The sequence below is a fragment of the Ornithorhynchus anatinus genome, chromosome 8 (genome assembly GCF_004115215.2).
Source record: "Ornithorhynchus anatinus isolate Pmale09 chromosome 8, mOrnAna1.pri.v4, whole genome shotgun sequence".
In the NCBI taxonomy this organism is placed as follows: Eukaryota; Metazoa; Chordata; class Mammalia; order Monotremata; family Ornithorhynchidae; genus Ornithorhynchus; species Ornithorhynchus anatinus.
This window is the reverse complement of record NC_041735.1, coordinates 64,572,460-64,598,871: the sequence shown is the minus strand read 5'-3', so window position 1 is coordinate 64,598,871 and position 26,412 is coordinate 64,572,460. Positions and strand designations below refer to the sequence as shown.

Genomic DNA, 26,412 nt, shown 5'->3' with positions numbered 1-26,412 from the left:
TAGCAGACATGCATCCGTTATGTATGTCAGCTTTCATCCATTATGTGTGAGAAGTTGCATGGTCTGGTGGATAGACCACGGAACTAGGAGTCAGAAGGATCTGGTACGGGCTTTGGAGTCAGGGCTCATGAGTTCCAATCCCAGCTCTGCCACTTGTCGGCTGTGTGACTGTGGGCGAGTCACTTAACTTCTCTGTGCCTCAGTTCCCTCATCTGTAAAATGGGGATGAAGACTGTGAGCCCCACGTGGGACAACCTGATTCCCCTATGTCTACCCCAGTGCTTAGAACAGTGCTCGGCACATAGTAAGCGCTTAACAAAATGCCAACATTAATAATGTTACCTATTACCTAACATTACCTATTAGATACTCAGTAAAAGCTATCACTACCAATTATAATGATCATGGTATGAGTTAAGTACTTACTCTGTGCCAAGCACTGCTCTAGTTGCTAGAGAAGCAGTGTGGCTTAGTGGAAAGAACCTGGACTTATGAGTCAGAGGTCATGGGTTCTAATCCTGGTTCCGCCACTTAGCCGCTTGGCTTTGGGCAAGTCGCTTAACTTCCCTGTGCCTCAGTTTCCTCATCTGTAAAATGGGGATTAAAACTGTGAGCCTCATGTGGGGCAACATGATTACCCTGTGTCTACCCCACTGCTAAGAACAGTGCTTGGCACATAGGAAGCGCTTAACAAATATCATTATTATTATACTATTATTAGGGTAGATATACTATCAATCAATTAATGGTATTTATATGCAAAGTACTGTACTAAGCGTATGGAAGAGTACAAACAACAAAATTAGCAGATATGTTCCTGGCCATACTGAGCTGACAGTTAGATCAGACACAGTCTCTTTCCCAAGTAGAAAGAACCGCTGAACAGGCAGACTGACCTTCAGTAACACACTGGCAAGGAATGTGTCCACCAACTCTGTTATATTGTACTTTCCCAAGTGCTTTGTACAGTGCTCAGCACATGGTAAGCGCTCAATATTGACCGAAGCAGCTCCTGCTCACATCATCCTGGGGTTTCGATCCTGACCTGTCTTGTACCACCCTGTAAAGGGAAAGACAGAAACAGAGGAGCGAGAAGCAGTATGGCCTAATGGATAGAATCTGGGCCTGAAAGTCAGAGGGTCCTGGGTTCTAATCTCAGCTCTGCCATTTGTCTATTGTGTAACCTTGGGCAAATCAATTCACATATCTGTGATTTGGTTACCTCATGTGTAAAGTGGGGATTAAGAATGGGAGCCACATGTGGGACCTGAACTATGTCCCACCCAATTAGCTTGTACCTACACCAGCAGTTAGAACACTGCTTGGCACATTGTAGGTGCTTAACAAATACTTTGAAAAAAAAAAAAAAACCAAAAACAAAAACAAGAGCATTGTGCTTTCTCCACAAAATGAAAAATATGGAGAAGGTTGAATTGGCAGCTGAGGCTGACTCAGATATTGCAATAGCAGTTCTGTCTACAAATTGATAGTATTTATTGAATGTTTGCGTGCAGAGCACTGTACTAAACATTTGGAAGAATATGACAGTTGGGAGACATGAACCCTGCCCTTAAAGACCTTACCATCAATCTGAGACCTGGGAAGCCTGAAATTCTACTCCTTTATCTACAGCACCGCACTCTTTTTGTGTGTTTACTGTGCATTATTTGCCCTTGTTGTATGTTATTTTAGTTTTTAATCTTTCCTTATGTGTCTATCACCAAACTTCCCTCCTCTCTCTTCCAAGTGCTTAATACAGTGCTCTACACACAGCAAGTATTCAATGAATATGATCAACTGACTGATTTTCCTTCGATTGTGAGCCCCTCGAAGCCCAAAGTCTAATCACAAAGAAACCTGGAATATTTTCACCTTAGCATTTCTCCACAGAAAGGATGGGGAAAGCCCAAGCAAAACGCTAACTACATTTCGCTATTGTATCTTTAAGAAAGAGAAAAATTCAGTGGCAGGATTTGGCTATTAGTCAATTTTATTGAATTTGTTAGTTTTGTGGTCAAACCCTGAAAATCCTCCAAATCCACAGGGAATTTCATGAGGCTTCTCCCTCTGGTCTAGAATGCCCTCCCTCTTCATGAATGACAGACAGCTACTCTCCCCACTTTCCAAGCCTTATTCAAGGCACATCTCCTGAAAGAGGTCTTCCCTGACTAAGGCCTCTAATGCCACTGTACTTCGCTCTTCGCACTGTACTTATCTCACCTCCTACCACTCGCTCTTCTCCTGCCTCTGGCCTGGAAATGCCCTCCCCCCTCAAATCTGACAGACAATTACTCTCTCCCTCTTCTAAACCTTCTGAAAGCACATCTCCACCAAAAGGCCTTCCCTGACTAAGCTTTCATTTCGTTTTCTCCCACTCCCTTCTGCATCACTCTGATTTTCTCATTTTATTCCTCAGCCCGACAGAACTTATGTCCATAGCTGTATTATATTTACTTATATCAGCATCTATCCCCTCCTTTAGACTAAGCTTGTTGAGGGCAGGAAATGTGTTTTATGTTGTACTCGCTCAAACACTTAGTACAGTGCCCCTGCACATAGTAAGCGCTCAATAAATATGACTGAGGCTTAACTGAACATAAAAATCCAAAATAAGACAGTATCTTTCTACCTCCAGTCACAATCAACCAACATACTCAGCATTACATAAATCCAGTCAAAACTACCATGCATTCATGCATGCATTAATTGAGCACTTCCTATGTACAGGCTACTACTAGGTCTCCCTATATTTCAGACCCCAGAAAAAGATGGTTTCAAAATTCTCCAATGAACTGATGTATTAGAGACTCACTAGAAAACCAACATGGACCTGTGGAAAGACCTTGGACTTGGGAGCCGGAGGATCCCAGCTCCACCACTCGTCTGCTGTGTGACCTTAGGCAAGTCAATTAACTTGTCTCTGCCTCAGTTCCCTCATCTGCAAAATGAAGATTCAATACCTGCTCTCCCTCCTACTTAGACTGTGAGCCCCATGTAGCAGCGTAGCTCAGCGGAAAGAGCCCGGGTTTGGGAATCAAAGGTCATAGGTTCAAATCCCAGCTCTGCCACTTGTCAGCTGTCTGCCTGTGGGCAAGTCACTTCACTTCTCTGGGCCTCAGTTCCCTCATCTGTAAAATGGGGATGAAGACTGCGAGCCTCACGTGGGACAACCTGATTACCCTGTATCTACCCCAGCGCTTAGAACAGTCCTCCACCCATAGTAAGCACTTAACAAATACCGACATTATTATTATGTGGGATAGAGACAGAATCCAACCTGGTTAACCTATATCTACCTCAGCATTTAGTACAGTGCTAGTCCCACAGTAAGTGCATAACAAATGCCACAGCTCTGAGCATCGTCATTTGGATTGCTCCTCAGTTACTGCCAACGGACTCAGCAATTCTCAAGAAATGAAAGTACCACACTTGGGTAATGGCAGTGGGTGAATTGCTTGAGGCGTCTTAACCAAATCTTCATGACTTAAAGCAGTGACTGTATTTCCTTGAAGGATAATTTAATACCCTCCCTCTCCCCTGTGATTTGGTCCCTGGGAGAAAAGGAGACAGACCACACCTAGAGTCATCGCAATGGGTGGCTGGTACTGCATTTTTCCTTCTTTGTTTTATAGCTAGACATAGGTGAAACAGCAAGACTCAAACCAGTTTTGTCCCAAGAGAGTCAATGAGTTGGCCTTTTCTTCAATACTGAGGGAAAAGTGAATTGCCTCAGCTTAGCCAATTGGCAAGGTGGTCTTGCATGGCACCAAAACACTATTATGTAACGATAAAACAGCCAACCCGGTAATCGGTACTCTTATTAAGAACACCAAGACGGTAAAAGTGACTCATGCCTTTCCTTTATGCTAGTAATTTGGAACCCAGAACAGGGAATATATAAGCTGTTTATTCAGAGCCTGAAGTTCTCAACCCAGTAATGTGACAGGCCCAGAAGTTACTAAGTAACATTGAATCATCCTTAAAAATTGCCACAGCTACTGATGGGAGCTGCCTCGTTATGTAATTTAAAGGTAAAAGATAGCACCAAGTGGGAAAGACAGTTATTTCCACAGAATAAAGTGCTTTCTTCATGAGCGAAGCAGCATGGTCTTGTGGGAAGAGGACAGAATCGGGAGTCAGGAGATCTGGGTTCTAATTCTGGTTCTGTCACGTTGCGTGCTGGGAGGCCTTGGCCATGTTACTTAACTTCTTTGTGCTTCAGTTTTCTCATGTGTACAGTGAAAATTATATCTGTTCTACCCCCTGACTTTGCATACCGTCTGTGAATGTTCTGATTTTTAATAACCCAGAGTTTAGCACATTGTTTGGCCTAGAGTAAGTACTTAACATATAACGCAATTAATAATATCATTATTCACTGATCAATCCATCAGTGGTAGTTACTGAGAGTTTACTGTGTGCAGAGTGCTGTACTAAGCACTTGGGAAAGCACAATACAACAGAGTTGGTAGACACATCCCTGCTCACAATGTGCTTACAATCTAGAGGGAGAGACAGATATAGTAATTATAATAATTTTGGTATTTGTTAAGCACTTCCTGTGCGCCGGGCACTGTACTAAGTACGAGGGTGGATACAAGCAAATCAGGTTGGACACGGTCCCTGTCTCACATGGGGCTCACGGTCTTAATCCCCATTTTACAGATAACTGAGGCACAGAGGAGTTGTGACTTGCCCCGTGTCACACAGCAGACAAGTGGCAGAGCTGGGATTAGAGTCCAGGTCCTTCTGACTCCCAGGCCTCTGCTCTATTCACTAGACTACACTGCTTCTTGTGACATATCGGATGGAGCCCGGGCTTGGGTTATGCACATCAGTCCTGTAGGGCTGAGGGTACGGGTGAATTCCAAATGCCCGAAAGATGCAGATCCAAGCGTAAACTGGGTAACGCGGAGTTCTTATTTTTCAGCACTTACCACCATGCCTGGCACATTGTAAGTACTTATATACGGTAATTATCATTATTATTATTATTGTTACAAGGTGTCCATTTCTCACCCAGCTTGGAAAACCACTCCTAGCACGTTTGGCATGATGGGAAGTCAAAAGAGGAAAAGGAGGTGATTAAATGAGGATAAACAACATAAAATAGAAGGGAAAGACTTGAAAACGTCTCTATCGGCACCTCTTCTCCAGAACTGCTCTCCGGAAACATGAAAGATCAGGCTCGAGGGTAGAAAAAAACACCAGTGGAAGAGTGCCTTGTCTTATTCATTCATTCGGTAGTATTTATTGAGTGCTTACTATGTGCAGAGCACTGTACTAAGTGCTTGGAATATACAAATCGATAACAGAGACAATCCCTGCCCATTGACGGGCTTACAGTCTAATCGGGGGAGACAGACAAAATAATAGCAATAAATAGAATCAAGGGGATGTACATCTCATTAAAACAATAGCAATCAATAGAATCAAGGTCTTATGTTGGAAGACCTTCTTCCCTAGTGAAAGTAATTGATGAATTTCCTGGAGAGTAAATTTTTATAGCTGCAGGGGGATTATGGATATGGGGGCCACTGACTAACCTTATTCCTTCGCAATTTCAGTAGAAATAATGAAAACCCATCTTACAGATGAGGAAGTTGGGACACAGAGAAGCCAAGGTTTCACAAATAGACTGGTGGCAAAGTGGGAATTAGAACTCAAGTCCTCTGATTCTAAGACCCCTAATCATTCCACTAGCCCATGTTGTTATAGTGTGGGTGTTTCTCTTTCCATACACAAAGGGCACAAAAGTCTCACCCACAAAAGTGCCCAGTTGAGATTTGGAAAAAATCTGGCAAAGATTCTTGTTCTCGGGGAACTTGTCTATCCATGCTGTTGTATCTTACTCTCCCAGCTGCTTAGTACGGTCCTCTGCACACAGTAGGCACTCAATAAATACCGCTGATGGACCGATTCTCTTGTTGTGCCCTTAAAGAACCTTTAGGGTGGCTTTGATGGCTGAAGCCCAAGATGGGACATTATTCTCTCCGCTGAAAAACTGGTCTCAGAACAACAGGTTGCTAAATGCTATACTTAATTCAGCCTTTCATTCTGGTTAAGAGTTTGACAAATAGAGCGAGAAAACAAAATTGCTTGGTAATATCCCATTCTCCTTGTATGGTCTGGCTGCATCTGGCGCTAACAACGGCAAAGCCATCAACACAACAGGGAACACTGGGTCTGTGTTTGGAGGTGGGAGGAGAATATGCCTATTTATTGTTGTATTTGTCCTCTCCCAAGTGCTTAGTACAGGGCTCTGCACGCAGTAAGCACGTAATAAATATGATTGAATGCATGAATGAAAGGTGGAGTCAGGTGCTCCTGTTTCAGCCAGTCGTACTTATTCAGCCCTTATGGTGTGCAGACTCTTCTAAGCGCTTGGGAGAGTAGAATATAAGAATGAAACTGACATTCCCTGCTCACAACTAGCTTGAAATCTAGAGGGAAGGACAGACTCCGATATAAAGAAATTACACTCGGCCTTTCCAATCTCCCTCACCCGAAGTGGTGGGATCGACAACCCCGTCAGTTTCCTGGAAGAAGGTGATTCCCAAGGCCGGAAGAGATCTGGAATGGGGCCGAACTACGGAGCAGTATAAGAAAAAGTCCCAGAATGAGCATGTGGGGTTGGAAAGCGTTTAGTACAATGTTTAGCTTACAGTAAGCACTCAACAAATATGATGAAATGAATAAGAGAGGGGAAGGTGGAGACAACCAGCTCCTGGAGAGAAGGGTTTGGGTCAACGAGATCTTTTGCACTGTGTTCTCCCAGCCACTGCGGGCAGGGCTCTGTTCACAATAAGTGCTCAATCTATGGTGTTCATTCTTTTTTTTAAAATGTTACTTAAGTGCTTACTATGTGCCAGGCACTGTACAAATCTCTGGGGTAGATATGAGCTAATCTGGCTGGACACAGTCTCTGTCCCCCATGGGACTCAGAGACCCCATTATTACAAGTGAAGTAAACCGAGGCACAGAGAATAACAATTACAATAAAAATAATGGTATTTATTAAGCACTTACTACATGCCAGGCACTGAATTAAGCGCTGGGGTAGATACAAGCAAACCGGATTGGACACAGTCCCCATTTACAAAGGAGGGAACTGAGGGCCAGAGAAGTTGTGTGACTTGCCCAAGGTCACACAGGGAGCAAGTGAGGGAGTTGGGATCAGAACCCAGGTCCTTCTGACTCCCAGGCCTGTGCTCCCTGCACTAGGTCATGCTGCTTATTTATTGAGCGCTTACCGTGAGCAGAGCATGGCACTAAATTCTTGGGAGAGCACAATACAACAGAATGAGTAGACAGGTTCCCTGCCCACAAAAAGCTTAATTAATCGACTGATGGCTTGGGGGAGAGGTGGGACCCAGTACCCCGGTTTTTGCTGCCCATTAACACTGTGGTTTCCCCAAGCAGCAGGCCCACACCTTTCGTTTCAGTCCCCGGCTGTGGATTACCTGCCTGAAGTCTGTTTTTCAGCACGCTCTCACCATCCACCATAGAACCAGAAACATGTTCCCTTCAAGGACAGACGAGTGGGTTTTATTCTCTTACTTTCTAGACAACTTTCGTGCCCCCACATATATCCCTACGTGCATGCACGTATGCAAACGTACACATATACGCAAGATCTTTTTGGGCAGGGAATGTACCGACCACCTCTGTTCTATTGCAGTCTCCCAAACACTTGGTACACAGATCTGCACACAGTACGCACTCAGCAAATACCATTGATTGACTGAATGTGCGAGGCTTAGTGGAGAGTGGCAGGACCTGGAGTCACAGAGACCTGGGTTCTAATCCTGCCTCTGTCACTTGTCTGTTGTATGACCTTGGGTAAGTCACTTCACTTCTCTGTGCCTCAGTTACCTCATCTGTAAAATGGGGAGTAAGAGCGAGAGCTCCATATGGGACGGGGACACTGTCCAACCTGATTATCCCAGTGGTTAGGACAATGCGTGGCACACGGTAGGTGCTTAACAAGTACCATATTAAATATTATTAATATCTAACAGCACTTAGAACAGTGCCTAGAACATACTAAGAGCTTAACAAATGTCATTAAAAATACATATCCTTCTCTCACATAGAGGGAAAACTATCTGGGGAGAGGAAGGATTGTTTTCTACCGCTTTGACATCATAATAATAATAACTGGGGTATTTTTTGTGTGTCTACCTGTTTTTGTACATAGGGAGCAAGTAGCCAATTAAACATCAGCGACTGAAGTACCGGCTAAGCTCTACGTGCTAAGCACGGTGCTTAATACTAGGAAAGCAGCAAGGCGCAGTGGATAGAGCACAGGCCTGGGAGAAGGACCTGGGTTCGAATCCCCGTTCCTCCGTCTGCTGTGTGACCTTAAGCAAGTCACTTCACCTCTCTGGGCCTCAGTTACCTCATGTGTAAAGTGGGCATGAAGACTGAGCTCACATGGGGCAGGGACTGTGACCAACCTTTTTAATTTGTTTCAACCTCAGCACCTAGAACAGTGCTTGACACATAGTAACCACTTAAATACCATCATCTAAAGTTTAAACAGATTGGTCGTACTTCCTTGCCTATAAGGGGCTCATGGTCTGAGGAGAAGGGAGAAGAAGTATTTAATTGCCATTTTAAAGATGAGGAAACTGAGGGGAACAGGTATTTAATCTCCATTTTAAAGATGAGGAAACTGAGGCCCAGAGAAGTTGTGATCTGCCCTAGGTCACCCAATAGGCAAGTGGCTGAGCTGGGACTAGAAGCCAGGTTTTCTGACTCCCAGTCACTTGCTCTTTTCACTAGCCAACACATTTCCGTATCATCTGTGTGATCACTGAAGCGGTAATAACTCTGTGTTTCCTACATACTTTAAAAATGATGATAACCAGACCAATTTAAAGAGTGTATAACAGTTCCTTGTAAATATCATGTTTCACTAAACCCTGGCAGAGCTGGGTAGGGAAATGGCTCAGGAGAATCGACAAGAGAAAATGAATAGTTAGCCCCGAGTAGGATGTGCATCTTATTTACGAGTAGACTATCCATTAAGAAACCCAATTAAAGAGCGAGGTTCAGTGATTCACTCAATAACAAACCTCAAGAAGGAAAGCTGGGGCGAATAAAATAAAGCAGGACCTGACCGTGCAAGTTGAGGATTATCCATACTAGAGGGGTGCCAAAACAGGAGAAAGGGGATCCTGCCCACCCATCTCACAGAGCATGGCATAACCCCCACGCCCCTTTCCTTTCCCCCCCCCCTCCATTCTCCTTTTTCTGAGAACACCGCTGAAGAGAAAATGACCGGAAGCACCAAAGAGTAAGGGATACATTTTCTCTCTCTCTCTCTCTCTCTCTCTCTCTCTCTCTCTCTCTCTCTCTCTCTCTCTACATATCACGCCTCTCAGGGTGGCACCTGGGGAGTTTCCAGTCCTCTACCATCTGGAATACGGGAGGGAGAATCAAGCAGAGGCCCGACCATTCCATTCCTAGTGTGGGCAATGGCGGCATGGGAGAAAGTCGAGGGCAGAGACTCAAGTTGACTGCACTGAATTAGGAAATGGTAAATCACTTCCAGATTTTGACCAAGAAAACTGTATGGATCCAGTACCAGAACGATGGCAGATGGAATTGGGGCATTCTGGGAGAGATATGCCCATGGTGTCGCTACGGGTCGGAGACAACTCGACAGGATAAGACGAATATATGCAAAAACACACACACACCCCTACAGTGTATCAACATGGGAGGAAGTAATACATCTAGGGGTCTCCCACAACTTTGTGGGACTTCCTACACTATAAGATATAGGCGTTCCTCCCAGTGAGGGAGACACCCATCCTTGATTCAGTTTGTTTGCTTTTTTTAATAGTATTTGTTCAGAGCTTACTATGTTCCAGTATTGAACTAAACACTGGAACAGAAACTAGTTCATCGGATCGGGCACAGTGCCCGTCCCACGTGGGACTCACAGTATTAATTGCCATTTTACAGATGAGGTAAATGAAACACACAAAGAAGTATCTTGCCCAAGGTCGCACAAGTGGTGGGGCAGGGATTAGAACCCAGGTCCTTTGACTTCCAGGCCCAATCTCTAACCATTAAGCCACACTGCTTGTTGCTTTGGACAGCTCATCAGAAGACGAGGCCAACTCGAGAAGCAGCGTGGCCTAATGGAAAGAGCACAGATCTGGGAATCAGGGAACCTGGGTTCTATTTCCGGCTATGGCTCTTGGCTGCCGGGTGACCTTGGGCAATTCCCTCAATTTCTCTGTTGTCTCAGTTTCTGTGCTTTAGCCACTACACCATGAGACTCGTCCTGTAGACAGTAAACAGTGTGGGCAGGGAACGGGTCTACCGACTCTATTGCACTGTACCCTCCCAAACATTTAGTTCAGTGCTCTGCACACAGTAAGCACTCAATAAATACGACCGATGATGAGGGTTCAGATCCCAAGCTCCCAGGCCAAGTCACAGAATAAATACCCAGGAGATGTCAATTGATTTTATATACTGAGCATTTATTGAGAGCAGAGCACTGTAATAATAATAATGATGGTATTTATTCAGCACTTACTATGAGCTGAGTACTGTTCTAAGTGCTGGGGTAGATACACGATTATTAGGTTGTACCACTTTGGGCTCGCAGTCAATTCCTACTTCACAGATGAGGTAACGGAAGCACAGAGAATAATAATAACGACAATGATGTTGGCATTTGTTAAGCACTTACTAAGTGCAGAGCACTGTTCTAAATGCTGGGGTAGATACAGGGTAACAGGTTGTCCCACGTGAGGCTCACAGTCTTAATCCCCATTTTACAGATAAGGGAACTGAGGTACAGAGAAGCTAAGTGACTTGCCCATAGTCACAGTCAAGTGGCAGAGTCTGGATTCGAACCCGTGACCTCCGACTCCAAGCTTGCGCTCGTTCCACTGAGCCACCCTGCTTCTCAGTGAAGAAGTGAAGTAGCTTGCCCAAAGTCACAAAGATGACAAGTGTTGGAACGGGGATTAGAACACACATCCTCTGACTCCCAATTCCGTGCTCTTTCCCCGAAGCCACGCTGCGTCTCTATCATTATGGTATTTGTTAAGTGCTTACTATGTGCTGAGCATTGTTCTAAGCCCTGGAGTAGTAATAATAATAATATTTGTTAAGGGCTTTCTATGTGCCCAAAAGCGCTAGTGAAGATACAAGCTAATCAGGTGGTCTCACCTGAGGCTCACAGTCTTAATCTCCCTTTTACAGATGAGGTAACAGGCACAGAGAAGTTAAGAGGCTTGTCCAAGGTCACAACGCAGACAGGTGGTGGAGCCGGGATTAGAACCCACGTCCTCTGACTCCCAAGCCCGTGCTTTCCACTGAGTCTCTCTGACTGGCAGTGAGCTTACAATCTAGAGGGGGAGACTGACATTAATAAACACATTACGGATATGGGCACAAGTGCCGGGTGGCTGAAGGAGGGGCAAATAACGTGTTCGAATCCGAGCGCAAGGGCGACGCAGAAAGGGAGTGGGAGAATACCGTTAATGAGGATTTCAAATGGCACGGATGATGTCTGAGAAAACCCTGAGGGCTGAGCACATGCTCCTCTGCAATGACAAATCATCATTTTCCTCCCAACGGGTCTTACCTTCTCTTGGCGGGGCTCTCTCGGAGACAGTGACAATGCATCTTCAATGGTACGTCACCTTAAGCATGCAGCGGGGGCCACCTCTTGTTACAATCCAACTCCCGAGAGAGTGGCTTTAAAGTAGCTCTGAGAAGCTTCACGTCCCCGCCTGCTTATTCCTACCTTTTCCCCTGAAACTGCCCACCCAAACCCAGAGGTACACAGTTCAGAGCTTCAAGAAGAGAAGCAGCGTGGCTCAGTGGAAAGACCGTGGGCTTTGGAGTCAGGGCTCATGAGTTCGAATCCCAGCTCTGCCACTTGTCGGCTGTGTGACTGTGGGCGAGTCACTTAACTTCTCTGTGCCTCAGTTCCCTCATCTGTAAAATGGGGATGAAGACTGTGAGCCCCACGTGGGACAACCTGATTCCCCTATGTCTACCCCAGCGCTTAGAACGGTGCTCGGCACATAGTAAGCGCTTAACAAAGCAGCGTGGCTCAGTGGAAGGAGCACGGGCTTTGGAGTCAGAGGTCATGGGTTCGAATCCCCGCTCCGCCACTTGTCAGCTGTGTGACTTTGGGCAAGTCACTTAACTTCTCGGTGCCTCGGTTACCTCATCTGTAAAATGGGGGTTAAGATTGTGAGCCCCACGTGGGACGACCTGATTCCCCTGTGTCTACCCCAGCGCTTAGAACAGTGCTCGGCACATAGTAAGCGCTTAACAAATACCAACATTATTATTATTATTATTAACAAAACCTCCCCCCTCTCAGGACAATGTGCTGTTCCTGCAGGTCTCCTCGCAGCTGTTGTCTTACACTTTTTTTTTCCTGCCGGCGTAGTTTCTCCAAGCAAGGCACCTGCATCGTGAAAAATACGTAGCCCGGGTTGTACGTTCATTACCGAACAATGGACAGCCCCTATATACTCCAGCCCTGCCCGTCCCCCACTTCCCCATAAAAAAAAAAAAAATTCCTGCCCCACTCTCAGCTGAAGCCATTTTACTTAGCCCACAGCTAATTCCTAACTCTGAATCAATTAGAGGTGTTCATAGACAAGCAGGATGGCCTAATGGATAGATCACAGGTCTGGGAGTCAGAAGGTCACGGGTTTTAATCCCAGCTCTACCACTCGTCTGTTGTGTGACCTTGGGCAAGCCAACTCACTTTCTCTGGGCCTCAGAGACCTCATCTGTAAAATGGTGCTTTGAGCTCCATGTGGGACGGGGACTGTGTCCAACCCGATTAACCTGCACCTACCCCAGTGCCTGGCACCAAGTAAGCACTTAAATACCACAATTATTATTAGAGTGCTTACTGTGTGCAGAGAACTGTACAAAATGCTTGGGAGAATACAGTATATAGAGTTGGAAGACTTGGTCTCCTAACCACAAGCAGTTTACAGTCTAGGCTACAGTTTCCTAAAATAGTTCCCTGGTTCTCAGTTCTGTGCTCCGCATACAGTGAGTGCTTAATAAATGAGATTACGACCACTACTTAAAATCTGATGTTTTGAGATAAGTGAGTTGTTTTCTAGAGCTCTCCTGGAGACAGGTACTAGGAACTCCCAAAACAATCTCCCTAACGTCTTCATTGAGAGACTATAGGCTAGAGGAAAAAAGGGGGTGAAATGCTTGCACCCGATGTTAAATATGTTGCAGAAAAAAACATCCTCCTCCTATGTTTCCCGGTCTCTCTACCCCAAGGATGTTTCAGAATTACCATTCACAGGTCAGTGGTCTGCCCACGGTAAGCCCTCAATAACAACTAATGATTATTTCACACACTTCACCTGCAGATCTCATGGAAAGGCAGGTGGCAAATGAATCAACCTCATTATTGCCAGGTTTAGACCTGTTGAAATTCTGCTCTGGTTTTACGAAGAGGGTTGCATTTTTCAACAGCTGTTTTATGAAAATACCGTGATTTCCCTTCTCCCCACGTTTTTAACCTGGGCTGCACCTCACAAAACAGCGTGTGGGTAGCTCTTTTACCGCAACTTCAAAACCCTTTGTTTTTTTAAGTGGTGAGAGAAAACTGTACTCATTCTCCCCAGAAGAAAAGCGTCATTTTCAATTTAAAATATTTTTGGGCCATTTTAAAAGGTAGGAGCACTTCACGGAGGGTTTTTTTTTATTATTATTATTTTCCTTTAGTTGAAAGGCAAGTTCTTTTCATCCCCTCAATTCTCCTCCTTGAAATGCCTTTGCCCCTTTGTATTCTCCCAACGTTTCCCTGGGAGTCTTCATTTGTCCCCTGCCGACCCACATAACCAACTCCTTCGGTCCAGACATCAGCAATCTGAGCAAGTTGTCGGAGGCTGGTTTTCCAAGCGATTTAGTTTAAGGATTCTATTTTCCATCAGCTATAGCAAAGCTCCTGGGTTTCTGGCATACAATAATCTGACTGAAAATTACTTCAAGGAGAGTTTGTGTTGGGAAAGTGTGTGGTGAAGGGGAAGAGAGGGATTGGGGGGGAAAAGGGGGGGAACAAGTTCTAGCTTTCAGAACCTAAAGGTATTTTCTCTGCTGCTCACCTTCAAGAGGTCTCTTAAAAGTTCATCCTCCCCAGTGAATTCATTCATCCAGTCGTATTTAATCGAGCGTTTAGTGTGTGCAGAGCACTGTACTGAGCACTTGGAATGTACAATTCGGGAACAGATATGCAAGAGAGGCTTCCTTGCATCCTCCCCGGTGAGTCCCTGATCTCTTCAACCGAGCAGAGAGAATCCAAACAGGACCCCTCACCTCCAAATGGGATTTAAATTAAAAGCAACTTGGCTCAGGAGGATCCCGAACCCCTGTGAGTCTAAACCAACCCTCCCTCCCCTAGAGAAGCAGCGTGGCTCAGTGGAAAGAGCAAGGCTTTGGCAGAGGTCGTGGGTTCGAATCCCACCCTGCCACTTATCGGCTGCGTGACTTTGGGCAGGTCACTAAAGTTCTCTGTGCCTCCGTTACCTCATCTGGAAAATGGGGATGAAGACTGTGAGCCTCACGTGGGACAACCTCATTACCCTGTATCTACCCCAGCGCTTAGAACGGTCCTCGGCACAGAGTAAGCGGTTAACAAATGCCAACGTTATTATCATTATCGGCCGTGTGACTTTGGGCAAGTCATTTCGCTTCTCTTGGTCTCGCTTACCTCATCTGGAAAATGGGGATTCAAACGGTGAGCCCCACGTGGGACAGCCTGATTACCCTGTATCTACCTAGCGCTTAGAACAGTGCTCGGCACATAGTAAGTGCTTAAAAATACCAAAATCATTATTATCACTTTGGGAGAGTCGGGGCAACGGGCTCCCTTCGCTGCCCACGATCCATCCATCAGGGGTATTTACTTAGCTCTGAGGCTGTGCAGAACACTGTACCAAGCGCTCGACTTGACTACACTAGGGTGAGCGGACGATGGAGAGGGGGATCCAGCAGGGGAGCCAGGTACCGAAATAAATTAGGGGTAGCAGAAGCAGCGGGGTTTCAAGATGCAAACCCTGGCCCAACGACCCAGGCCGAGCCCGGCATTGCCCACCGGCCCCTGGACCGGCCCATCAGCGGGTAGAGCCCGGGCCCGGGAGTCAGAAGGTCCTGGGTTCTAATCCCGGTTCCTCCACGCGTCTGCTGGGTGACCCTGGACGAGTCGCTTCACTTCTCCGGGCCTCCATTCCCTCCTCTGTCAAACGGGGAGGGAGACGGGGAGCCCCGCGTGGGACCGGGCACCGGGTCCGCCACCGCGGCGCTTAGCATAGTGCACGGCGCATAGTAAGCGCTTAACAGATACCGTTATCATCATCATCACCATCCACCGAAGGGTCTGCGAAGCAAAGACGGAAGGCAGGACGGCCCGGGCGCTCCTAAGTTTCTCCCAGCCCCCCGGACTCCTGGGTCCCCCGGGCCTTACCGCGGCGTGATGCGGGAGCGGAGAGCAACCGCAGCCCCGGAGGGAGGTTGGGCCACCCCCGAATCGGTCCCTTTCCCCGGTCCGACCGAGCCGGGCCAGGTCGGCTGCGAGCCCCTCGGCCTCCCCTCCTTCCCCCCGCAGCCGGGCCCCGCACACCTGCCCTCCTTCCTCCAGCCTCCCCGCAGCCGGTCCTCGCACCCCCGTCCTCCTCCAGCCCCGCGGCCGGTCGCCGCACACCTGCCCTCCTTTCTCCATCCTCCCCGCAACCTGCCCTCCTCCATCCTCCCCCCCCCTCCAGCCCCGCAGCCGGTCCTCGCACCCCCGTCCTCCTCCATCCTCACTGCCTCCAGTCCCGCAGCCGGTCCTCGGACCCCCGTCCTCCTCCTCCATCCATCCATCCATCCATCCATCCTCCCTCCCTCCAGCCCCGCAGCCGGTCCCCGCACACCCTCCCTCTTGCCTCCATCCTCCCCGCAGCCGGTCCTCGGACTCCCGTCCTCCTCCTCCATCCATCCATCCTCCCTCCCTCCCTCCAGCCCCGCAGCCGGTCCCCGCACACCCTCCCTCTTGCCTCCATCCTCCCCGCAGCCGGTCCTCGCACCCCCGTCCTCCTCCTCCATCCATCCATCCTCCCTCCCTCCAGCCCCGCAGCCGGTCCTCGCACCTCCGTTCTCCTCCATCCTCCCTCCCTTCAGCCCGCAGCTTGTCCCCCGCGACCCGCCCTCCTCCCTCCCTCCCTCGGCCGTCCGTCCGTCCCCCCGCCAGGCCCGGATGATCACCTGCGGACACGGCGGCCCCCGGAGATACCTGCCGGCCAGCTCCCGCCCAGGTCCGGCCCGCTCCTCGTCTGGAGCATCAAGCCTCTGGCTGGGGGTCGCTGGCTGGCTGTATTTGTGTGTGTGTAGGGTGGGTGTGTGTGGGTGTGTGTGTGTGCACGTGGGTCCCTGACTCTCCTCTCTCCCTGTGTGGTGTGTGTGTGAGCGTGGAGGGGAGGACCAGGGGCTGCTGCCCGGCCCTGCCCATCTCCTCCTCCCCTTCTCACTCTTTAATTTGTGAAGCGCTTACTATGTGCCGAGGACTGTTCCAAGCGCTGGGGTGGACACAGGGGAACCAGGTCGTCCCACGTGGGGCTCACAGTCTTCATCCCCATTTTCCACATGAGGGAACTGAGGCACCGAGAAGTGAAGTGACTCGCCCACAGTCACCCAGCTGACCAGTGGCAGAGGCGGGATGCGAACCCATGACCTCTGACTCCCAAGCCCGGGCTCTTTCCACTGAGCCACGCTGTTCTTTGCCAGCCCCCCCCTCGGACTCCAAGCTCCCAGGTCAAGGGGAGCCCGGCCACCGCCCCCGATCCGCTGCCCCTCCGCTGGACGGGCACAGGAGGCAGCAGGAACAGCGGGGCAATCTGCTGAGGGTAGAGCCCTCAACTAAGCATCTGGGAGAGGACGGTGGGGACAGAATCGGTAGACGCCTTTCGATGCTGTTCCTTGAGCGCTTATGACGGGCCAGGCTCTGTACTATGCGTGGCTCAGTGGCAAGAGCCCGGGCTTGGGAGTCAGAGGTCATGGGTTCGAATCCCAGCTCGGCCACTTGCCAGCTGCGTGACTGTGGGCGAGGCACTTCACTTTTAACTTCTCTGTGCCTCAGTGACCTCATCTGTAAAATGGGGATTGAGATTGTGAGCCCCAGGTGGGGCAACCTGATTCCCTTGTGTCTACCCCAGCGCTCAGAACGGTGCTCTGCACCTAGTAAGCGCTTAACGAATACCAACGTTATTATTCTCTGGGCCTCAGTTAACTCATCTGGAAAATGCGGATTAAGAGTGTGCGCCTCGCGTGGGGCGAGGCGATTACCCTGTATCTACCCCGGCGCTTAACAAACACCGACATTATCGTCATTACTATGTGCTGGGGTAGACGAGATAATCAGGTTGGAGATGTCCCTGTCCCACGTGGGGCTCACGGTCTTAATCCCCATTTTCCAGACGAGGTGGCCGAGGCACAGGGAAGTGAAGGGACAAACCTAAAATCTCACCACAGGCAAGTGGCAGAGCTGGGATTCGAACCCAGGTTCTTCTCGTGCACCGTCCGCTGGATCGTGCCGTGTCTCACCTTCCCTGCCCACGGCAAACGGACAGTCTCTCATCTTCACCCTCCTTCCCCTGAACCCCCCGATCGATCACATCTTTCTAGATCGGTCGGTGGGGGCAAGACACTCTACAGAGTGTTTGCGAGATCCCCGCCCACAAGAAGGTTATAGCCTAGATGGGTAATTACATGATACGGTATATTACGGATGGGAGAAATGGAGCGCTCCTCTCCCACTCCTTCCCCCGTCGCATCGACTCTTTCCCCACATAATCCTCGTCTCCATCCCTCCTCTTCCTCCACTCCAGCTCTCCTCCTCCTTCCCCCTCCCCCCCTCCTCACACTTCCATTCTAACAGCCCCATCGTTTTTATCCCACCTACACCGTCGTCTTCCTCCAACCCACCCCCCCTTCCCCCTAACTTACCTCCCTCCTCCCTCTCCATGTCTTTCTCTCTCCCAGATCACCTTCCCCCGCCCCACCTGCTCCACCCCCACTTCCAGTAGCAGCCAAACCCATTTTCCAGACAAGCGACCGGGAAATCGGAGCATTACGATGGGCCACTTTTCTCAGCCGGGGACATGTGGGAGGGGGAAGAGGGAGTTTGGTGGACAGGTAGGAGGGACCTACTGGGATAGAGGTGGGGGGTAGAATGAAGTGTTAGGAAAGGAATGTGAAGGCAGGCAGTGGTGGGGAGGGGGTGTGTGTGTGTTAAGCCTTAGAACTGTTGGCCCATAGTAGACTGCGAGCCCGTTGGGCAGAGATTGTCTCTATTTGTTGCCAAATTGTACTTTCCACGAGCTTAGTTCAATGCCCTGCACCCAGCAAGCACTGGATAAAAATACAATGGATTGAATGAATGAAAAGAGGACCAGATCGAGAAACCCAAACTGCTTGCTGGGCCTCAACCCTCACAGAGCAGGTACTTGCGAACCTCACCACTTGGGTTGCTTTGCCAGCTGCGATCAACCGTCCGTTCCTGCCACGAACACAACCCTCTCCTCCCCCTGCTGCACACTCACCTGTTCACGGTCCCTCACTCTGTGCTTTCCTCGGTTTCCAATCACCAAGTTTCCTCTCTACATTCCCAATTAAAGGCTGACCGGATGTGTTTCTCGAAGTGGAATCTTGCAACCGATTTTTCTCCGACCTGACTAGTTTCTCCGGTCACCCGTATCCCAAGAGACAGATTCCAGATGAGGCACCCTACTACGATCCAATTCGCGTCCTCAACTTCTACTGCGAATCCCTTGCCCAGATGGAGCCAAGGGTCTGAAACTATCTCTGCCTTTATATCAGATAAATCTTCGTTGTCTCCCCCTTCAAAACGCTCCTGAACTCACATCTACCCTAAGCCCTCATTTCCCCCTCTGTGCACATCGGTACACAGCTGTGAAATCCATAAGTACTTTGATACTCGCCATAGCCCCGCAGCACTTTGTAAATAATCTATAGCTCCTCCTTGGCAGAAATTGCATCTGATCTGCCGTATTCCCAACTGTCTATGAAATAATAATAGTATTCAGTATAGTGGTCTGGAAAAAGGTAGTGCTCAATAAATACCGCAGATTGGTTGAGTTCTAGAACTGTCACCTTGTGGTGATAAACTTGTCTATCTCCTAGTGGATAGAGCATGGGTCTGGAAGTCAGAAAGACCTGGGTTCTAACCTCAGCTCTGCCATTTGTCTTCTTGAGCAAGTCAGTTCACTTCTCTGTGCCTCAGTTAGCTCAGTTATAAAATGGGGATTAAGACCATCAGTCCCACATGGGATATGGGCTGTGCCCAACCTGATTAGCTTGTATCAACCTCAGGGCTTAGTACAGTGCCTAGACTAAATACCATTTTAAAAAAAAATTAAAATACTATTAAATATCATTAAAAAATAAGATAGAAGATGATACAGGTTTTTATAGATTCAGAGTCCTGATTGACAATCACGCACAAAGCGAGCAGTACTCACACTAACGCAGCTGAGAAGCTCTGCATAGCTTGTCCTACCTAAGCATTTGCTCTCCTGGGCCCTTTTCTTTGTGTTTCCTGTAAACTGAACAACTACCTTGAGTTAGCCATAAGGCCATCTCCCTGTGTTGCCTGGTAAAATAAAGCAACCGATAATTGACAGAGATACTGTGATCCAGGGAACAACATCATATAAAAGATAAAGAAAGTCACCTTAGGGAAATCACAGAGATGTTCTCAATCATTTTGCCATTTTAGTTTCCATTTGAAGATGGAGCAAGAGCATTTCTCAGTAGGTAAGTGGGGAAGTAGGAGTTGAGTGGGTCCTTTTTTTTTTTTTTTTTAGAAATTGTTGATCTGATTTGCAAAAACAGGTTTATCTGCCTGAATTTTGAGGTAGAGACCCAAACTGTGGAAGCAAATTGAACTCATTTTGAATGGCAATTGTTAAGCGCTCACTCTGTGCCAGGCACTATGCTATGCTCTGCGGTAGATATGAGGTAATCAGGATGGACACGGTCCATGTCCGATGTGGGGCTCACAGTCTTTTATCCCCATTTTATAGATGAGGTAACTGAGCCACAGAGAAGCGATGTGACTTGCCCGGGGTCAAACAGCAGACACATGGCAGAGACAGGATTAGAACCCATTTCCTCCTGACTCCCAGGCCCATGCTCTACCCACTAGACCATGCTGCTTCTCTGTTTTTGAAGCTTGAAGTGTCAATTTCTTATTTGGGTTGGAAGTTCATAATTCATTATGCAGAACGTAGGATTGAGATGGTGTCCGATCTGATTACCTACCCCTGCCCTTAGTCCACTACTTGGCAGATAATAAACGCTCAACAAATACCATCATATTCACACTGGCCAAAGGTTTCCTATGGATCATCGTATGAAATGGAAGAAGCCTCAGTGAATGCCCAAGAGAACGTTTGTTCTATTGCATGAGGATTTGCTTTCTCAAAACAGTATCTGATCTGGAAAGCTCTGTATTGTAAAATAAATAAATAAAAATCCAGTCGTTAGACTAACAAGTTTTAAAATGCTATTTTGAAAGGGGGGCCAGAGAACTTCCTCCAAGTATCTAAATCATTAAATCACAATCACTCTTCCAATAATGGAATGTGGTAAGCACTGACCTATTGCCAGGCACTGTCCTAAGCACCTGGGTGGATACAAACAAATCCGGTTGGAAACATTCCCCGTCCCACATGGGGCTCACAGTCTTAATCCCCATTTTACAGATAAGGTCACTGAGGCGCAGGAAAGTGAAGTGACTTGCCCAAGGTCACCCAGCAGACATGCGGCAGACCCGGGATTAGAACCCAGGTCCTTCTGACTCGCAGGCCCGTGCTCAATTCACTAAACCATGCTGATTCCTAGCAAGCCACCCAGAGAGCCTTGTTTCTGTTTTTTATCAACACGCTGAGCATTGATTCTCAGAATATGTTGCCTTTAAAATACAGCAACTCTAAGCTCTCTGTGTGAAACATTTGGCTTTCTTTGGCATCATTGTGTCATTTTTAGGGACTGGGTCAGGCACAGTGCATTTACTACATTTTAATGTAATAAATTTGAACAAGCACACTCTTAAATGTAGGCATATCATTATTATTCTGACTTTTATCGCGCAACGGGATAGATAAAACGTTACAAGGCCTGACAGTTCCCATACCACATGGGGCCATCTATTTTACTCCCATTTTACAGATGAGGAAGCTAAGATGCTTAGTGACACCCTCAGGGTTCCTGAATAGACCAGTAGTGGAGCTGGGATTAGAACTTGGATCTCCTGACTTTCTGTCCCAGGTTCTTTTCAGTGGCCGACACCTTGAAAGGGAAGATGTCTTTTAACTCGTTTACGAATTGCTTAGGGAAGTACTTTGTACACTCATTCGATCATATTTATTGAGCACTTACTGTGTGCAAAGCACTGTAAAAAGTGCTTGGGAGAGTACACTATAGCAATAAACAGATACATTCCCTGCTCACAACAAGCTTACAGGAGGGCTTCAATAAATCTGCCGATTCTGTTGTATTGTTCTCTCCCAAGCGCTTAGTACACTTCTCTGCACACAGTAAGCACTGAATAATTACCATTATTGGTTGACTGAATAAATACCATTGCTTGATTGATTGATTCAATTCTTAGAGCTCTCGATATTGCATCACACATATAGCATACGTATATCGGAAGACTGTTATTAGCTGGCAAGTGTTTTTCGATATATTTTCTTGAAAAGACAGATACGAAATGTTGCTGGATGTTTACTTAATGAAATTAGTTATATAGACTATTAATAGTTTCCAGTGGGCAAAGCACTGTGAAAATCATTTATCCCCATTTCACAGAAGTGACGGAGAGTTAAGCGTTCAGTTAATGGTATTTATTGATCATCGACGGTGTGCAAAACATTTGTGTTAAGAGTTTAAGGGAGTAGAATACAGCAGAGTTGATAGACACATTCAGTAAGCGCTTAGCTGTGTGACTTTGGGCAAGTCACTCAACTTCTCGGTGCCTCAGTGACCGCACCTATAAAATGGGCATTAAAACTGTGAGCCCCACGTGGGACAACCTGCTCACCTTGTATCCTCCCCAGCACTTAGAACAGTGCTTTGCACATAGTAAGCACTTAACAAATGCCATTATTATTATTAACTAATACCACTATTATTATTATTACCGACAAGGAGCTTACGGTCTAGAAGTTAACTGGCTTGTGTAAAATCGATATTTTACTCTGTGGCCAGTGGGAGTGCCGGGATTAATAATAATAATGTTGGTATTTGTTAAGCACTTACTATGTGCAGAGCACTGTTCTGAGCGCTGGGGTAGATACAGGCTAGTCAGGTTGTCCCACGTGAGGCTCACAGTTAATCCCCATTTTACAGGGGAGGTAACTGAGGCACAGAGAGCTTAAGTGACTTGCCCACAGTCACCCAGCTGACAAGTGGCAGAGAGGGGATTTGAACCCATGACCTCTGACTCCCAAGCCCGGGCTCTTTCTACTGAGCCACGCTGCTTCTCTTAGAACCCAGGTCTCTTGACTTCTAGTTTCAGGCAGGCAAGCCACATGCCTCCTTCCGGTATTTCACAGATTGAAGGTAAGAGTCTGCTCTCACTACCTCTTAGATTGTAAAACCCTTGTGGGAAAAGGCATGTCTTTTATCTGCCCCATTGCTGACTATAGTGCTTGACACATTGTAAGCGCTTAATAAATGCCATAATAAATGCCGAATAAATACCATTATCATTTACTTCACAGAGATAAAATGGGAAATATGTGTGTGGGATTTAGCCATGTGGTTACTTCGGGGAATTCGAGAAGACATTTGAAATAAGTGTTTCATGCCAAACTTGCCTTTTAAGTTCAGAAACAAAAACCATCGATTTCCAACTGGCAACAATGAATTTAAAAAGCAATGCTTGAACGGCTAGACCAAATAATCAATTATAAACTTCAGCGTGAAGTGCATAGTCCATAAAATTCACAGCGTGGAGTAGTGAAAAGAGCATGGAAGTGTGTTTCTGGAGACCTTGGGCTTAGTCTCACATCCTCAAGGCTCCTGCTTTGTATGTAACTTTGGGCAAGTCACTCTTTGGTCTCAGTTTCCTCTTTGGTAAAATGGAGATAAAATATCTACTCTCCCTCCTTTTGAAATATTAATTCCCAAGGGGGACAGGGGTTAGGTGTGATCTAGTTATCTTGCATCTATCCCAGTATTCAGCCCTTATTATTTTCATTATCATTATTAATATTGTTTATCTTGGATTTTCTTAAACCTTTCCTCAAAGAATGCTTTGATTTCTCACTTTCTTTTTGAGTCATACCCAGGAGGGAAATCCCTAAAGTATGAGGGTCGTGGACTGTTAATTCAGTTTGTTCTATGACTTTATGAATCATCCTTTACCCTATGATGTTTTTTCCAGCTCTCCTTTTAGAAGCACAGGGTGACGGTCTTACAGCATAAATTTCACTTACAATGACACTTGAAAGGAATGAATTCTCTTTCTTTTCTCCTTCATAATCTGCTTCCTTTCCGGCCACGCCTCCTCCCCTCATCCACCGTTCTCCTTCTTCAGTCTACTCTGTTCTCCACTCTGTTCTCCGAAGGCAGGAGCGCTGTGATCAGAAGGCATCCTGGATGAATGTGAACGCTGTACTGAGAGATTGCATTGAGAGAAGCGATATTCATTGTTCTAAAGAGCTTTTATGATAAAATTATTGCAGAGATGGAGACTGCCCAGTAGCAATACTTTGGAAAACTCAAGGTTTCTCCATCTGGGGAAAACAATCCACAGAGAACCTAGGCTTGTAAATTTATAGCATGCCGCATACTTCGTCTTTAAACTGACAAATTACTGTGTGTCTTTTTTTGAAAGCAGTCTATCCTTTCCTCAAATGGCACGGCCTAAATTCAGAGATGATATGTGCCCTGGATGATCAAACTAAAAATGACTTTTGAGGCCCAAAGTGCCCACCAATTATTAACTCGCAAAATTGCAATGTTCAGTGGGAGTTTTCTACAAGTAAAATTATAAGCAGAATTCAGATCCTAAAAGTAACCCACTTGGAAAACTGCGTGTCAATCCTAAAAGTAACCCACTTGGAAAATGGCATGTCACGATAGCAGACAGAGCATACTAAAGTGAGAGTACCTTGGGTACATGAAGAAATGCTCATTTACAATTTTTCTTTCATAAACGTACAGTTCTATTCACCTAAAATCGGCAAGTTAATTTGGCCAGTGTTTGTAATGATAGGTATTCTATTTCCAAAACTTTGGAGTTTGCCTTAAAACAGGTCTTGTCTTGCCACGCTGCTTCTCAAGGGCTTACCAAAGGTCACAATCATTATTATTATTATTGATGGCTGAAATGTGAATGCAAAATCCATTAATAACAAGGACTAATTTAGTGCAAGATGGGCTAACAAAATAGACACTTCATTAATAATTCTCTAACCTAATTAGGGCAGAATGCTCTACTTAAAATGATAATCATTTGTTTCATTCTTGCAACACAACTCTGAGAATTTCCACTGTTTTATGCAACTTCATTATCATGATCAAACTCCACATTCTGCTCTTTCTAGACACAAGTTTTCGTAGTGGCCTTACTTCATTTTTGAATGTTTCCAAACTGTGAATTATTTTTATGGAATGTTTTATTATTTTGATAACTTCCTTTTGTTTACATCTTTAAAATAAAAAAGGTTTCCAACTTTATTTCCCAATCTAATGATTTTTTTCAGTCAGCAGTAGCAGATACCTCAGGAAGCCTCTAATATAGTGCAGATGGAGGAGGATGAACCCACAGAAAAGTGCTAAAGAAGCAGTGTGGCTCAGTGGAAAGGGCCCGAGCTTGGGAGTCAGAGGTCATGGGTTCGAATGGCGGCTCTGCCGCTTGTCAGCTGTGTGACTGTGGGCAAGTCACTTAACTTCTCTGTGCCTCAGTTACCTCATCTGGAAAATGGGGATTAAGACTTTGAGCCTCACTTGGGACAACCTGATTACCCTGTATCTACCCAGCGCTCTGCACATAGTAAGAGCTTAACAAATACCAACATTATTCTGCTGATGATGGCATTTGTTAAGCGTTTACTATGTGCCAAGCCCTATTCTAAGCGCTGGGGTAGTTCCAAGATAATCAGGTTGTCCCTCGTGGGGCTCACAGTCTTAATCCCCATTTCAAAGATGAGGTAACTGAGGCACAGAGAAGTGAAGTGACTTGCCCAAAGTCACACAGCTGACAGGTGGCAGAGCTGGGATTAGAACCTACGACCTCTGACTCCCAAGCCCGTGTTCTTTCCATTAAGCCAGGCTGCTCCTCTACTGTTGCTGCTGCTACCAACTCTGTCATATGATATTTTCCAGAGTGCTTAGTAAAGCGCTCTGGACACAATGTGTTCAATAAATAGGTTTGATTAATTGATTGCTATTATTACTATTACCGATAATGCTATCACTAATAATACTACTGCCAACAAGGGGGCAGGTTGTAAGACTACCAAGGACCTGGAAAGAAGGAGCAGTTGTGCAAGATAAAAAAACATCATTTTGAGTGCTCCGGACCTGGAGATCTACAGGAGTTCTTTTCTCTTGCCATCTGCCTTGGTTTCTGTGGAGACAAGACTCCAAAACTCTGTGAGAATGTCTGTGAGAGCAGGAAAAGGGGAATTAGGATGGAAGGATGGAAAGAGGGGCAATAATTGAGGCAAACGTTTCTATTGAAACCCCAAAATTATAGGGGAGAATTTCTAAAAAAAAAAAGCCAAAATGTCAGAAATGTGATGCAGATATTTCAGAACCTCTACCTGAGGTCAAGAGGAGAAGGAGGTAATAATACCAGTAATAAATGTGGTATTTGACTGTAAGCCCGTCAGTGAGCAGGGACTGTCTCTATCTGTTGCCGATTTGTACCTTCCAAGCGCTCAGTACAGTGTTCTGCACATAGTAAGCGCTCAGTAAATACTATTGAATGAATGAATGAATTTACATTGTGCCAAGTACTATATTAAGTGTGAAGTTGAATGCAAGCAAATGAGGTTGGACCCAGCCTCTTTCCCACGTGGGGCTCACAGTCACAATTCCCATTTTACAGATGAGGTCACTGAGGCACAGAGAAGTTAGGTGACTTGCCCAAGGTCACACAGCAGACACGCGGTGGAGCCGTGATTAGAATCCATGACCTTCTGACTCGCACACCGGTGCTCTACCCATTATGCCACGCTACTTTAGTACAGTGCTTGGCACATAGTAAGTGCTTAATGAATTCTACAGTTAATAATGTGCCAAGCACTGTACTAAAACACTGGGGTAGATGCAATACAGTCAAATCACACTCGGTCCCTGTCCCACATGGGGCTCACG

The 26,412-nt window shown here is 46.6% G+C and overlaps 1 protein-coding gene across 6 annotated transcripts in view; it reads right to left on the bottom strand.

Moving 5' to 3' along the window:
- The window catches only part of DGKB (diacylglycerol kinase beta), a 609,664-nt gene extending 593,265 nt beyond the window's left edge, over positions 1–16,399 (bottom strand). For 4 of the 6 annotated variants that reach the window (XM_029070029.2, XM_029070032.2, XM_029070031.2 and 1 more), the window contains exon 1: positions 16,267–16,398. The gene's annotated coding sequence lies outside the window, so the exon portion shown is untranslated. Of the gene's footprint in view, positions 1–16,266 lie in introns of all 6 variants that reach the window. The other 2 variants (XM_039912948.1, XM_029070030.2) reach the window with 2 other exon arrangements.
- Between the last annotated feature and the right edge of the window lie 10,013 nt (positions 16,400–26,412).